The sequence below is a fragment of the Apteryx mantelli genome, chromosome 14, assembly GCF_036417845.1.
Source record: "Apteryx mantelli isolate bAptMan1 chromosome 14, bAptMan1.hap1, whole genome shotgun sequence".
Taxonomy (NCBI): domain Eukaryota; kingdom Metazoa; phylum Chordata; class Aves; order Apterygiformes; family Apterygidae; genus Apteryx; species Apteryx mantelli.
This window is the reverse complement of record NC_089991.1, coordinates 24,105,788-24,119,838: the sequence shown is the minus strand read 5'-3', so window position 1 is coordinate 24,119,838 and position 14,051 is coordinate 24,105,788.

Here is a 14,051-nt window from a genome sequence, read left to right as displayed (position 1 = left end):
TGCGTGCCTTCGGCGCCTGGCAAAGCGCTGAGTGCCTTCGGCGCCTGGCAAAGCACTGCGTGCCCTCGCCGCCTCGCACAGCGCTGCGTCCTTGGGCGCCTGGCAAAGCGCTGCGTGCCTTCGCCGCCTCGCCGCCTAGCAAGGCGCCCTAGCCCGTCCATCACGATCACATCGCTGCGTGCCTTCGCTGCCTCGGTGCTTAGCAAAGCGCCACATGCCTTTGGCGCCTACAAAAGCGCCGTGTGCCTCCGGCGCTACTACGGCGTTTGCTAAGCGGCGAGGCGGCGAAGGGACGCAGCGGTGTGTGAGGCGGCGAAGGCAAGCAGCGCTTTGCTGGGCGGCGAGGCGGCGAAGGGCCGAAGCGATTGGGGAGGCGGTGAAGGGACACGGCGCTTTGTTGGGCGGCGAGGGCGGAAGGGACGCAGCGCTTTCTTAGGCGGCGAGGCACCGAAGGCACGCGCTGCTTTGCTAGGCGCTGAAGGAACACGGCGCTTTGCTAGGCGGCGACGGCACGCGGAGCTTTGCTAGGCGGCGAGGGCGAGAAGGCACGCGGCGCTTTCTCAGGCGGCGAGGCGCCGAAGGCACGCACTGCTTTGCCAGGCGCCGAAGGCACGCACTGCTTTGCTAGGCTGCGATGCGGCGAGGCGCCCAACGCAGGCACTTCTTTGCTAGGCGCCCAAGGAACACGGCGCTTTGCTTGACGGCGACGGCACGCGCAGCTTTGCTAGGCGCCCAAGGCAGACGACGCTTTGCTAGGCAGCGAGGCGGCGAACGCACAAAGCCATTTGCTCGGCGGTCATTCGCTGCCTCGCACAAGAGCTAACCACTGTGCATGTTGGCTGTCTCACAAACAAGCAGCCTGCTGCGTCTCTTCGCTGCCTCGCCAGCTAGCAAAGTGCTGCCTCGCTTCGCCTGCAGGCGAAAAAGCCATCCGCGATGCCACTGCGCCACCTGGTGCACAAGCAAAGTGCTGCATCTCTTCGCTGCCTCGCAGAAGGAGCAACCACTGTGCATGGTGGCTGTCTCACAAACAAGGAGACTGCTGAATCTCTTCGCTGCCTCGCCAACAAGCAGAGCGCTGCGTGTATTGGCTGACTGGCAGAAAGCAAAGCACGGCGCCTGTTCGCTGCCTGGCCAACAAGCAAAGCGCTCCATCTCTTCGCTGCCTCGCAAACGAAGGAAGCGCTGCGTGCCTTCGGCGCCTAGCAAAGCAGCGCGTGCCTTCGCCGCCTCGCCGCCTAAGAAAGCGCCGTGTGCCTTCGGCGCCTCCCCAATCGCTTCGTGCCTTCGCCGCCTAGCAAAGCGCCTAGCAAAGCGTCCTCAGCCTTCGCTGCCTAGCAAAGCTCCACGTCCGCTCGCCGCCTAGCAAAGCACTGTGTGCCCTCGCCGCCTCCTAGAGCGCTGCGTGCCTTCGGCGCCTGCCAAAGCACTGCGTGCCCTCGCCGCCTCCTAGAGCGCTGCGTGCCTTCGGCGCCTGGCAAAGCGCTGCGTGCCCTCGCCGCCTCCTAGAGCGCTGCGTGCCTTCGGCGCCTGGCAAAGCGCTGCGTCCTTGGGCGCCTGGCAAAGCACTGCGTGCCCTCGCCGCCTCGCAAAGCGCTGCGTCCTTGGGCGCCTGGCAAAGTGCTGCGTGCCTTCGCCGCCTCGCCGCCTAGCAAGGCGCCCTAGCCCGTCCATCACGATCACATCGCTGCGTGCCTTCGCTGCCTCGGTGCTTAGCAAAGCGCCACGTGCCTTCGGCGCCTACAAAAGCGCCGTGTGCCTCCGGCGCTACTACGGCGTTTGCTAAGCGGCGAGGCGGCGAAGGGCCGAAGCGATTGGGGAGGCGGTGAAGGGAGACGGCGCTTTGTTGGGCGGCGAGGGCGGAAGGGACGCAGCGCTTTCTTAGGCGGCGAGGCACCGAAGGCACGCGCTGCTTTGCTAGGCGCCGAAGGAACACGGCGCTTTGCTAGGCGGCGAGGGCGAGAAGGCACGCGGCGCTTTCTCAGGCGGCGAGGCGCCGAAGGCACGCACTGCTTTGCCAGGCGCCGAAGGCACGCACTGCTTTGCTAGGCTGCGATGCGGCGAGGCGCCCAACGCAGGCACTTCTTTGCTAGGCGCCCAAGGAACACGGCGCTTTGCTTGACGGCGACGGCACGCGCAGCTTTGCTAGGCGCCCAAGGCAGACGACGCTTTGCTAGGCAGCGAGGCGGCGAACGCACAAAGCCATTTGCTCGGCGGTCATTCGCTGCCTCGCACAAGAGCTAACCACTGGGCATGTTGGCTGTCTCACAAACAAGCAGCCTGCTGCGTCTCTTCGCTGCCTCGCCAGCTAGCAAAGTGCTGCCTCGCTTCGCCTCCAGGCGAAAAAGCCATCCGCGATGCCACTGCGCCACCTGGTGTACAAGCAAAGTGCTGCATCTCTTCGCTGCCTCGCAGAAGGAGCAACCACTGTGCATGGTGGCTGTCTCACAAACAAGGAGACTGCTGAATCTCTTCGCTGCCTCGCCAAAAAGCAGAGCGCTGCGTGTATTGGCTGACTGGCAGAAAGCAAAGCACGGCGCCTGTTCGCTGCCTGGCCAACAAGCAAAGCGCTCCATCTCTTCGCTGCCTCGCAAACGAAGGAAGCGCTGCGTGCCTTCGGCGCCTAGCAAAGCAGCGCGTGCCTTCGCCGCCTAAGAAAGCGCCGTGTGCCTTCGGCGCCTCCCCAATCGCTTCGTGCCTTCGCCGCCTAGCAAAGCGCCTAGCAAAGCGTCCTCAGCCTTCGCTGCCTAGCAAAGCTCCACGTCCGCTCGCCGCCTGGCAAAGCACTGTGTGCCCTCGCCGCCTCCTAGAGCGCTGCGTGCCTTCGGCGCCTGGCAAAGCACTGCGTGCCCTCGCCGCCTCCTAGAGCGCTGCGTGCCTTCGGCGCCTGGCAAAGCGCTGCGTCCTTGGGCGCCTGGCAAAGCACTGCGTGCCCTCGCCGCCTAGCAAGGCGCTGCGTCCTTGGGCGCCTGGCAAAGCGCTGCGTGCCTTCGCCGCCTCGCCGCCTAGCAAGGCGCCCTAGCCCGTCCATCACGATCAGATCGCTGCGTGCCTTCGCTGCCTCGGTGCTTAGCAAAGCGCCACATGCCTTTGGCGCCTACAAAAGCGCCGTGTGCCTCCGGCGCTACTACGGCGTTTGCTAAGCGGCGAGGCGGCGAAGGGACGCAGCGGTGTGTGAGGCGGCGAAGGCAAGCAGCGCTTTGCTGGGCGGCGAAGGGCCGAAGCGATTGGGGAGGCGGTGAAGGGAGACGGCGCTTTGTTGGGCGGCGAGGGCGGAAGGGACGCAGCGCTTTCTTAGGCGGCGAGGCACCGAAGGCACGCGCTGCTTTGCTAGGCGCCGAAGGAACACGGCGCTTTGCTAGGCGGCGACGGCACGCGCAGCTTTGCTAGGCGGCGAGGGCGAGAAGGCACGCGGCGCTTTCTCAGGCGGCGAGGCGCCGAAGGCACGCACTGCTTTGCCAGGCGCCGAAGGCACGCACTGCTTTGCTAGGCTGCGATGCGGCGAGGCGCCCAACGCAGGCACTTCTTTGCTAGGCGCCCAAGGAACACGGCGCTTTGCTTGACGGCGACGGCACGCGCAGCTTTGCTAGGCGCCCAAGGCAGACGACGCTTTGCTAGGCAGCGAGGCGGCCAACGCACAAAGCCATTTGCTCGGCGGTCATTCGCTGCCTCGCACAAGAGCTAACCACTGGGCATGTTGGCTGTCTCACAAACAAGCAGCCTGCTGCGTCTCTTCGCTGCCTCGCCAGCTAGCAAAGTGCTGCCTCGCTTCGCCTGCAGGCGAAAAAGCCATCCGCGATGCCACTGCGCCACCTGGTGCACAAGCAAAGTGCTGCATCTCTTCGCTGCCTCGCACAATGAGCAACCACTGTGCATGTTGGCTGTCTCACAAACAAGGAGACTGCTGAATCTCTTCGCTGCCTCGCCAACAAGCAGACCGCTGCGTGTATTGGCTGAGTGGCAGAAAGCAAAGCACGGCGCCTGTTCGCTGCCTGGCCAACAAGCAAAGCGCTCCATCTCTTCGCTGCCTCGCAAAGGAAGGAAGCGCTGCGTGCCTTCGGCGCCTAGCAAAGCAGCGCGTGCCTTCGCCGCCTCGCCGCCTAAGAAAGCGCCGTGTGCCTTCGGCGCCTCCCCAATCGCTTCGTGCCTTCGCCGCCTAGCAAAGCGCCTAGCAAAGCGTCCTCAGCCTTCGCTGCCTAGCAAAGCTGCACGTCCGCTCGCCGCCTAGCAAAGCACTGTGTGCCCTCGCCGCCTCCTAGAGCGCTGCGTGCCTTCGGCGCCTGCCAAAGCACTGCGTGCCCTCGCCGCCTCCTAGAGCGCTGCGTGCCTTCGGCGCCTGGCAAAGCGCTGCGTGCCTTCGCCGCCTCGCCGCCTAGCAAGGCGCCCTAGCCCGTCCACCACGATCAGATCGCTGCGTGCCTTCGCTGCCTCGGTGCTTAGCAAAGCGCCACGTGCCTTCGGCGCCTACAAAAGCGCCGTGTGCCTCCGGCGCTACTACGGCGTTTGCTAAGCGGCGAGGCGGCGAAGGGACGCAGCGGTGTGTGAGGCGGCGAAGGCAAGCAGCGCTTTGCTGGGCGGCGAGGCGGCGAAGGGCCGAAGCGATTGGGGAGGCGGTGAAGGGAGACGGCGCTTTGTTGGGCGGCGAGGGCGGAAGGGACGCAGCGCTTTCTTAGGCGGCGAGGCACCGAAGGCACGCGCTGCTTTGCTAGGCGCCGAAGGAACACGGCGCTTTGCTAGGCGGCGACGGCACGCGCAGCTTTGCTAGGCGGCGAGGGCGAGAAGGCACGCGGCGCTTTCTCAGGCGGCGAGGCGCCGAAGGCACGCACTGCTTTGCCAGGCGCCGAAGGCACGCACTGCTTTGCTAGGCTGCGATGCGGCGAGGCGCCCAACGCAGGCACTTCTTTGCTAGGCGCCCAAGGAACACGGCGCTTTGCTTGACGGCGACGGCACGCGCAGCTTTGCTAGGCGCCCAAGGCAGACGACGCTTTGCTAGGCAGCGAGGCGGCCAACGCACAAAGCCATTTGCTCGGCGGTCATTCGCTGCCTCGCACAAGAGCTAACCACTGTGCATGTTGGCTGTCTCACAAACAAGCAGCCTGCTGCGTCTCTTCGCTGCCTCGCCAGCTAGCAAAGTGCTGCCTCGCTTCGCCTCCAGGCGAAAAAGCCATCCGCGATGCCACTGCGCCACCTGGTGCACAAGCAAAGTGCTGCATCTCTTCGCTGCCTCGCAGAAGGAGCAACCACTGTGCATGGTGGCTGTCTCACAAACAAGGAGACTGCTGAATCTCTTCGCTGCCTCGCCAACAAGCAGAGCGCTGCGTGTATTGGCTGACTGGCAGAAAGCAAAGCACGGCGCCTGTTCGCTGCCTGGCCAACAAGCAAAGCGCTCCATCTCTTCGCTGCCTCGCAAACGAAGGAAGCGCTGCGTGCCTTCGGCGCCTAGCAAAGCAGCGCGTGCCTTCGCCGCCTAAGAAAGCGCCGTGTGCCTTCGGCGCCTCCCCAATCGCTTCGTGCCTTCGCCGCCTAGCAAAGCGCCTAGCAAAGCGTCCTCAGCCTTCGCTGCCTAGCAAAGCTCCACGTCCGCTCGCCGCCTAGCAAAGCACTGTGTGCCCTCGCCGCCTCCTAGAGCGCTGCGTGCCTTCGGCGCCTGCCAAAGCACTGCGTGCCCTCGCCGCCTCCTAGAGCGCTGCGTGCCTTCGGCGCCTGGCAAAGCGCTGCGTGCCTTCGCCGCCTCGCCGCCTAGCAAGGCGCCCTAGCCCGTCCACCACGATCAGATCGCTGCGTGCCTTCGCTGCCTCGGTGCTTAGCAAAGCGCCACGTGCCTTCGGCGCCTACAAAAGCGCCGTGTGCCTCCGGCGCTACTACGGCGTTTGCTAAGCGGCGAGGCGGCGAAGGGACGCAGCGGTGTGTGAGGCGGCGAAGGCAAGCAGCGCTTTGCTGGGCGGCGAGGCGGCGAAGGGCCGAAGCGATTGGGGAGGCGGTGAAGGGAGACGGCGCTTTGTTGGGCGGCGAGGGCGGAAGGGACGCAGCGCTTTCTTAGGCGGCGAGGCACCGAAGGCACGCGCTGCTTTGCTAGGCGCCGAAGGAACACGGCGCTTTGCTAGGCGGCGACGGCACGCGGAGCTTTGCTAGGCGGCGAGGGCGAGAAGGCACGCGGCGCTTTCTCAGGCGGCGAGGCGCCGAAGGCACGCACTGCTTTGCCAGGCGCCGAAGGCACGCACTGCTTTGCTAGGCTGCGATGCGGCGAGGCGCCCAACGCAGGCACTTCTTTGCTAGGCGCCCAAGGAACACGGCGCTTTGCTTGACGGCGACGGCACGCGCAGCTTTGCTAGGCGCCCAAGGCAGACGACGCTTTGCTAGGCAGCGAGGCGGCCAACGCACAAAGCCATTTGCTCGGCGGTCATTCGCTGCCTCGCACAAGAGCTAACCACTGTGCATGTTGGCTGTCTCACAAACAAGCAGCCTGCTGCGTCTCTTCGCTGCCTCGCCAGCTAGCAAAGTGCTGCCTCGCTTCGCCTGCAGGCGAAAAAGCCATCCGCGATGCCACTGCGCCACCTGGTGCACAAGCAAAGTGCTGCATCTCTTCGCTGCCTCGCAGAAGGAGCAACCACTGTGCATGGTGGCTGTCTCACAAACAAGGAGACTGCTGAATCTCTTCGCTGCCTCGCCAACAAGCAGAGCGCTGCGTGTATTGGCTGACTGGCAGAAAGCAAAGCACGGCGCCTGTTCGCTGCCTGGCCAACAAGCAAAGCGCTCCATCTCTTCGCTGCCTCGCAAACGAAGGAAGCGCTGCGTGCCTTCGGCGCCTAGCAAAGCAGCGCGTGCCTTCGCCGCCTCGCCGCCTAAGAAAGCGCCGTGTGCCTTCGGCGCCTCCCCAATCGCTTCGTGCCTTCGCCGCCTAGCAAAGCGCCTAGCAAAGCGTCCTCAGCCTTCGCTGCCTAGCAAAGCTCCACGTCCGCTCGCCGCCTAGCAAAGCACTGTGTGCCCTCGCCGCCTCCTAGAGCGCTGCGTGCCTTCGGCGCCTGCCAAAGCACTGCGTGCCCTCGCCGCCTCCTAGAGCGCTGCGTGCCTTCGGCGCCTGGCAAAGCGCTGCGTGCCCTCGCCGCCTCCTAGAGCGCTGCGTGCCTTCGGCGCCTGGCAAAGCGCTGCGTGCCCTCGCCGCCTCCTAGAGCGCTGCGTGCCTTCGGCGCCTGGCAAAGCGCTGCGTCCTTGGGCGCCTGGCAAAGCACTGCGTGCCCTCGCCGCCTCGCAAAGCGCTGCGTCCTTGGGCGCCTGGCAAAGCGCTGCGTGCCTTCGCCGCCTCGCCGCCTAGCAAGGCGCCCTAGCCCGTCCATCACGATCACATCGCTGCGTGCCTTCGCTGCCTCGGTGCTTAGCAAAGCGCCACGTGCCTTCGGCGCCTACAAAAGCGCCGTGTGCCTCCGGCGCTACTACGGCGTTTGCTAAGCGGCGAGGCGGCGAAGGGACGCAGCGGTGTGTGAGGCGGCGAAGGCAAGCAGCGCTTTGCTGGGCGGCGAGGCGGCGAAGGGCCGAAGCGATTGGGGAGGCGGTGAAGGGAGACGGCGCTTTGTTGGGCGGCGAGGGCGGAAGGGACGCAGCGCTTTCTTAGGCGGCGAGGCACCGAAGGCACGCGCTGCTTTGCTAGGCGCCGAAGGAACACGGCGCTTTGCTAGGCGGCGAGGGCGAGAAGGCACGCGGCGCTTTCTCAGGCGGCGAGGCGCCGAAGGCACGCACTGCTTTGCCAGGCGCCGAAGGCACGCACTGCTTTGCTAGGCTGCGATGCGGCGAGGCGCCCAACGCAGGCACTTCTTTGCTAGGCGCCCAAGGAACACGGCGCTTTGCTTGACGGCGACGGCACGCGCAGCTTTGCTAGGCGCCCAAGGCAGACGACGCTTTGCTAGGCAGCGAGGCGGCGAACGCACAAAGCCATTTGCTCGGCGGTCATTCGCTGCCTCGCACAAGAGCTAACCACTGTGCATGTTGGCTGTCTCACAAACAAGCAGCCTGCTGCGTCTCTTCGCTGCCTCGCCAGCTAGCAAAGTGCTGCCTCGCTTCGCCTCCAGGCGAAAAAGCCATCCGCGATGCCACTGCGCCACCTGGTGTACAAGCAAAGTGCTGCATCTCTTCGCTGCCTCGCAGAAGGAGCAACCACTGTGCATGGTGGCTGTCTCACAAACAAGGAGACTGCTGAATCTCTTCGCTGCCTCGCCAAAAAGCAGAGCGCTGCGTGTATTGGCTGACTGGCAGAAAGCAAAGCACGGCGCCTGTTCGCTGCCTGGCCAACAAGCAAAGCGCTCCATCTCTTCGCTGCCTCGCAAACGAAGGAAGCGCTGCGTGCCTTCGGCGCCTAGCAAAGCAGCGCGTGCCTTCGCCGCCTAAGAAAGCGCCGTGTGCCTTCGGCGCCTCCCCAATCGCTTCGTGCCTTCGCCGCCTAGCAAAGCGCCTAGCAAAGCGTCCTCAGCCTTCGCTGCCTAGCAAAGCTCCACGTCCGCTCGCCGCCTGGCAAAGCACTGTGTGCCCTCGCCGCCTCCTAGAGCGCTGCGTGCCTTCGGCGCCTGGCAAAGCACTGCGTGCCCTCGCCGCCTCCTAGAGCGCTGCGTGCCTTCGGCGCCTGGCAAAGCGCTGCGTCCTTGGGCGCCTGGCAAAGCACTGCGTGCCCTCGCCGCCTAGCAAGGCGCTGCGTCCTTGGGCGCCTGGCAAAGCGCTGCGTGCCTTCGCCGCCTCGCCGCCTAGCAAGGCGCCCTAGCCCGTCCATCACGATCAGATCGCTGCGTGCCTTCGCTGCCTCGGTGCTTAGCAAAGCGCCACATGCCTTTGGCGCCTACAAAAGCGCCGTGTGCCTCCGGCGCTACTACGGCGTTTGCTAAGCGGCGAGGCGGCGAAGGGACGCAGCGGTGTGTGAGGCGGCGAAGGCAAGCAGCGCTTTGCTGGGCGGCGAGGCGGCGAAGGGCCGAAGCGATTGGGGAGGCGGTGAAGGGAGACGGCGCTTTGTTGGGCGGCGAGGGCGGAAGGGACGCAGCGCTTTCTTAGGCGGCGAGGCACCGAAGGCACGCGCTGCTTTGCTAGGCGCCGAAGGAACACGGCGCTTTGCTAGGCGGCGACGGCACGCGCAGCTTTGCTAGGCGGCGAGGGCGAGAAGGCACGCGGCGCTTTCTCAGGCGGCGAGGCGCCGAAGGCACGCACTGCTTTGCCAGGCGCCGAAGGCACGCACTGCTTTGCTAGGCTGCGATGCGGCGAGGCGCCCAACGCAGGCACTTCTTTGCTAGGCGCCCAAGGAACACGGCGCTTTGCTTGACGGCGACGGCACGCGCAGCTTTGCTAGGCGCCCAAGGCAGACGACGCTTTGCTAGGCAGCGAGGCGGCCAACGCACAAAGCCATTTGCTCGGCGGTCATTCGCTGCCTCGCACAAGAGCTAACCACTGTGCATGTTGGCTGTCTCACAAACAAGCAGCCTGCTGCGTCTCTTCGCTGCCTCGCCAGCTAGCAAAATGCTGCCTCGCTTCGCCTGCAGGCGAAAAAGCCATCCGCCATGCCACTGCGCCACCTGGTGCACAAGCAAAGTGCTGCATCTCTTCGCTGCCTCGCAGAAGGAGCAACCACTGTGCATGGTGGCTGTCTCACAAACAAGGAGACTGCTGAATCTCTTCGCTGCCTCGCCAACAAGCAGAGCGCTGCGTGTATTGGCTGAGTGGCAGAAAGCAAAGCACGGCGCCTGTTCGCTGCCTGGCCAACAAGCAAAGCGCTCCATCTCTTCGCTGCCTCGCAAAGGAAGGAAGCGCTGCGTGCCTTCGGCGCCTAGCAAAGCAGCGCGTGCCTTCGCCGCCTCGCCGCCTAAGAAAGCGCCGTGTGCCTTCGGCGCCTCCCCAATCGCTTCGTGCCTTCGCCGCCTAGCAAAGCGCCTAGCAAAGCGTCCTCAGCCTTCGCTGCCTAGCAAAGCTCCACGTCCGCTCGCCGCCTAGCAAAGCACTGTGTGCCCTCGCCGCCTCCTAGAGCGCTGCGTGCCTTCGGCGCCTGCCAAAGCACTGCGTGCCCTCGCCGCCTCCTAGAGCGCTGCGTGCCTTCGGCGCCTGCCAAAGCACTGCGTGCCCTCGCCGCCTCCTAGAGCGCTGCGTGCCTTCGGCGCCTGGCAAAGCGCTGCGTCCTTGGGCGCCTGGCAAAGCACTGCGTGCCCTCGCCGCCTCCTAGAGCGCTGCGTGCCTTCGGCGCCTGGCAAAGCGCTGAGTGCCTTGGGCGCCTGGCAAAGCACTGCGTGCCCTCGCCGCCTCGCACAGCGCTGCGTCCTTGGGCGCCTGGCAAAGCGCTGCGTGCCTTCGCCACCTCGCCGCCTAGCAAGGCGCCCTAGCCCGTCCACCACGATCAGATCGCTGCGTGCCTTCGCTGCCTCGGTGCTTAGCAAAGCGCCACGTGCCTTCGGCGCCTACAAAAGCGCCGTGTGCCTCCGGCGCTACTACGGCGTTTGCTAAGCGGCGAGGCGGCGAAGGGACGCAGCGGTGTGTGAGGCGGCGAAGGCAAGCAGCGCTTTGCTGGGCGGCGAGGCGGCGAAGGGCCGAAGCGATTGGGGAGGCGGTGAAGGGAGACGGCGCTTTGTTGGGCGGCGAGGGCGGAAGGGACGCAGCGCTTTCTTAGGCGGCGAGGCACCGAAGGCACGCGCTGCTTTGCTAGGCGCCGAAGGAACACGGCGCTTTGCTAGGCGGCGACGGCACGCGCAGCTTTGCTAGGCGGCGAGGGCGAGAAGGCACGCGGCGCTTTCTCAGGCGGCGAGGCGCCGAAGGCACGCACTGCTTTGCCAGGCGCCGAAGGCACGCACTGCTTTGCTAGGCTGCGATGCGGCGAGGCGCCCAACGCAGGCACTTCTTTGCTAGGCGCCCAAGGAACACGGCGCTTTGCTTGACGGCGACGGCACGCGCAGCTTTGCTAGGCGCCCAAGGCAGACGACGCTTTGCTAGGCAGCGAGGCGGCCAACGCACAAAGCCATTTGCTCGGCGGTCATTCGCTGCCTCGCACAAGAGCTAACCACTGGGCATGTTGGCTGTCTCACAAACAAGCAGCCTGCTGCGTCTCTTCGCTGCCTCGCCAGCTAGCAAAGTGCTGCCTCGCTTCGCCTCCAGGCGAAAAAGCCATCCGCGATGCCACTGCGCCACCTGGTGCACAAGCAAGGTGCTGCATCTCTTCGCTGCCTCGCACAATGAGCAACCACTGTGCATGGTGGCTGTCTCACAAACAAGGAGACTGCTGAATCTCTTCGCTGCCTCGCCAACAAGCAGAGCGCTGCGTGTATTGGCTGACTGGCAGAAAGCAAAGCACGGCGCCTGTTCGCTGCCTGGCCAACAAGCAAAGCGCTCCATCTCTTCGCTGCCTCGCAAACGAAGGAAGCGCTGCGTGCCTTCGGCGCCTAGCAAAGCAGCGCGTGCCTTCGCCGCCTAAGAAAGCGCCGTGTGCCTTCGGCGCCTCCCCAATCGCTTCGTGCCTTCGCCGCCTAGCAAAGCGCCTAGCAAAGCGTCCTCAGCCTTCGCTGCCTAGCAAAGCTCCACGTCCGCTCGCCGCCTAGCAAAGCACTGTGTGCCCTCGCCGCCTCCTAGAGCGCTGCGTGCCTTCGGCGCCTGCCAAAGCACTGCGTGCCCTCGCCGCCTCCTAGAGCGCTGCGTGCCTTCGGCGCCTGCCAAAGCACTGCGTGCCCTCGCCGCCTCCTAGAGCGCTGCGTGCCTTCGGCGCCTGGCAAAGCAGCGCGTGCCTTCGCCGCCTGGCCGCCTAAGAAAGCGCCGTGTGCCTTCGGCGCCTCCCCAATCGCTTCGTGCCTTCGCCGCCTAGCAAAGCGCCTAGCAAAGCGTCCTCAGCCTTCGCTGCCTAGCAAAGCTCCACGTCCGCTCGCCGCCTAGCAAAGCACTGCGTGCCCTCGCCGCCTCCTAGAGCGCTGCGTGCCTTCGGCGCCTGCCAAAGCACTGCGTGCCCTCGCCGCCTCCTAGAGCGCTGCGTGCCTTCGACGCCTAGCAAAGCAGCGCGTGCCTTCGCCGCCTCGCCGCCTAAGAAAGCGCCGTGTGCCTTCGGCGCCTCCCCAATCGCTTCGTGCCTTCGCCGCCTAGCAAAGCGCCTAGCAAAGCGTCCTCAGCCTTCGCTGCCTAGCAAAGCTCCACGTCCGCTCGCCGCCTAGCAAAGCACTGTGTGCCCTCGCCGCCTCCTAGAGCGCTGCGTGCCTTCGGCGCCTGGCAAAGCACTGCGTGCCCTCGCCGCCTCCTAGAGCGCTGCGTGCCTTCGGCGCCTGGCAAAGCGCTGCGTGCCTTCGCCGCCTAGCAAGGCGCCCTAGCCCGTCCATCACGATCAGATCGCTGCGTGCCTTCGCTGCCTCGGTGCTTAGCAAAGCGCCACGTGCCTTCGGCGCCTACAAAAGCGCCGTGTGCCTCCGGCGCTACTACGGCGTTTGCTAAGCGGCGAGGCGGCGAAGGGACGCAGCGGTGTGTGAGGCGGCGAAGGCAAGCAGCGCTTTGCTGGGCGGCGAGGCGGCGAAGGGCCGAAGCGATTGGGGAGGCGGTGAAGGGACACGGCGCTTTGTTGGGCGGCGAGGGCGGAAGGGACGCAGCGCTTTCTTAGGCGGCGAGGCACCGAAGGCACGCGCTGCTTTGCTAGGCGCCGAAGGAACACGGCGCTTTGCTAGGCGGCGACGGCACGCGCAGCTTTGCTAGGCGGCGAGGGCGAGAAGGCACGCGGCGCTTTCTCAGGCGGCGAGGCGCCGAAGGCACGCACTGCTTTGCCAGGCGCCGAAGGCACGCACTGCTTTGCTAGGCTGCGATGCGGCGAGGCGCCCAACGCAGGCACTTCTTTGCTAGGCGCCCAAGGAACACGGCGCTTTGCTTGACGGCGACGGCACGCGCAGCTTTGCTAGGCGCCCAAGGCAGACGACGCTTTGCTAGGCAGCGAGGCGGCCAACGCACAAAGCCATTTGCTCGGCGGTCATTCGCTGCCTCGCACAAGAGCTAACCACTGTGCATGTTGGCTGTCTCACAAACAAGCAGCCTGCTGCGTCTCTTCGCTGCCTCGCCAACAAGCAGAGCGCTGCGTGTATTCGCTGAGTGGCAGAAAGCAAAGCACGGCGCCTGTTCGCTGCCTGGCCAACAAGCAAAGCGCTCCATCTCTTCGCTGCCTCGCAAACGAAGGAAGCGCTGCGTGCCTTCGGCGCCTAGCAAAGCAGCGCGTGCCTTCGCCGCCTCGCCGCCTAAGAAAGCGCCGTGTGCCTTCGGCGCCTCCCCAATCGCTTCGTGCCTTCGCCGCCTAGCAAAGCGCCTAGCAAAGCGTCCTCAGCCTTCGCTGCCTAGCAAAGCTCCACGTCCGCTCGCCGCCTAGCAAAGCACTGTGTGCCCTCGCCGCCTCCTAGAGCGCTGCGTGCCTTCGGCGCCTGGCAAAGCACTGCGTGCCCTCGCCGCCTCCTAGAGCGCTGCGTGCCTTCGGCGCCTGGCAAAGCGCTGCGTGCCCTCGCCGCCTCCTAGAGCGCTGCGTGCCTTCGGCGCCTGGCAAAGCGCTGCGTGCCCTCGCCGCCTCCTAGAGCACTGCGTGCCCTCGCCGCCTCGCAAAGCGCTGCGTCCTTGGGCGCCTGGCAAAGCGCTGCGTGCCTTCGCCGCCTCGCCGCCTAGCAAGGCGCCCTAGCCCGTCCATCACGATCAGATCGCTGCGTGCCTTCGCTGCCTCGGTGCTTAGCAAAGCGCCACATGCCTTTGGCGCCTACAAAAGCGCCGTGTGCCTCCGGCGCTACTACGGCGTTTGCTAAGCGGCGAGGCGGCGAAGGGACGCAGCGGTGTGTGAGGCGGCGAAGGCAAGCAGCGCTTTGCTGGGCGGCGAGGCGGCGAAGGGCCGAAGCGATTGGGGAGGCGGTGAAGGGAGACGGCGCTTTGTTGGGCGGCGAGGGCGGAAGGGACGCAGCGCTTTCTTAGGCGGCGAGGCACCGAAGGCACGCGCTGCTTTGCTAGGCGCCGAAGGAACACGGCGCTTTGCTAGGCGGCGACGGCACGCGCAGCTTTGCTAGGCGGCGAGGGCGAGAAGGCACGCGGCGCTTTCTCAGGCG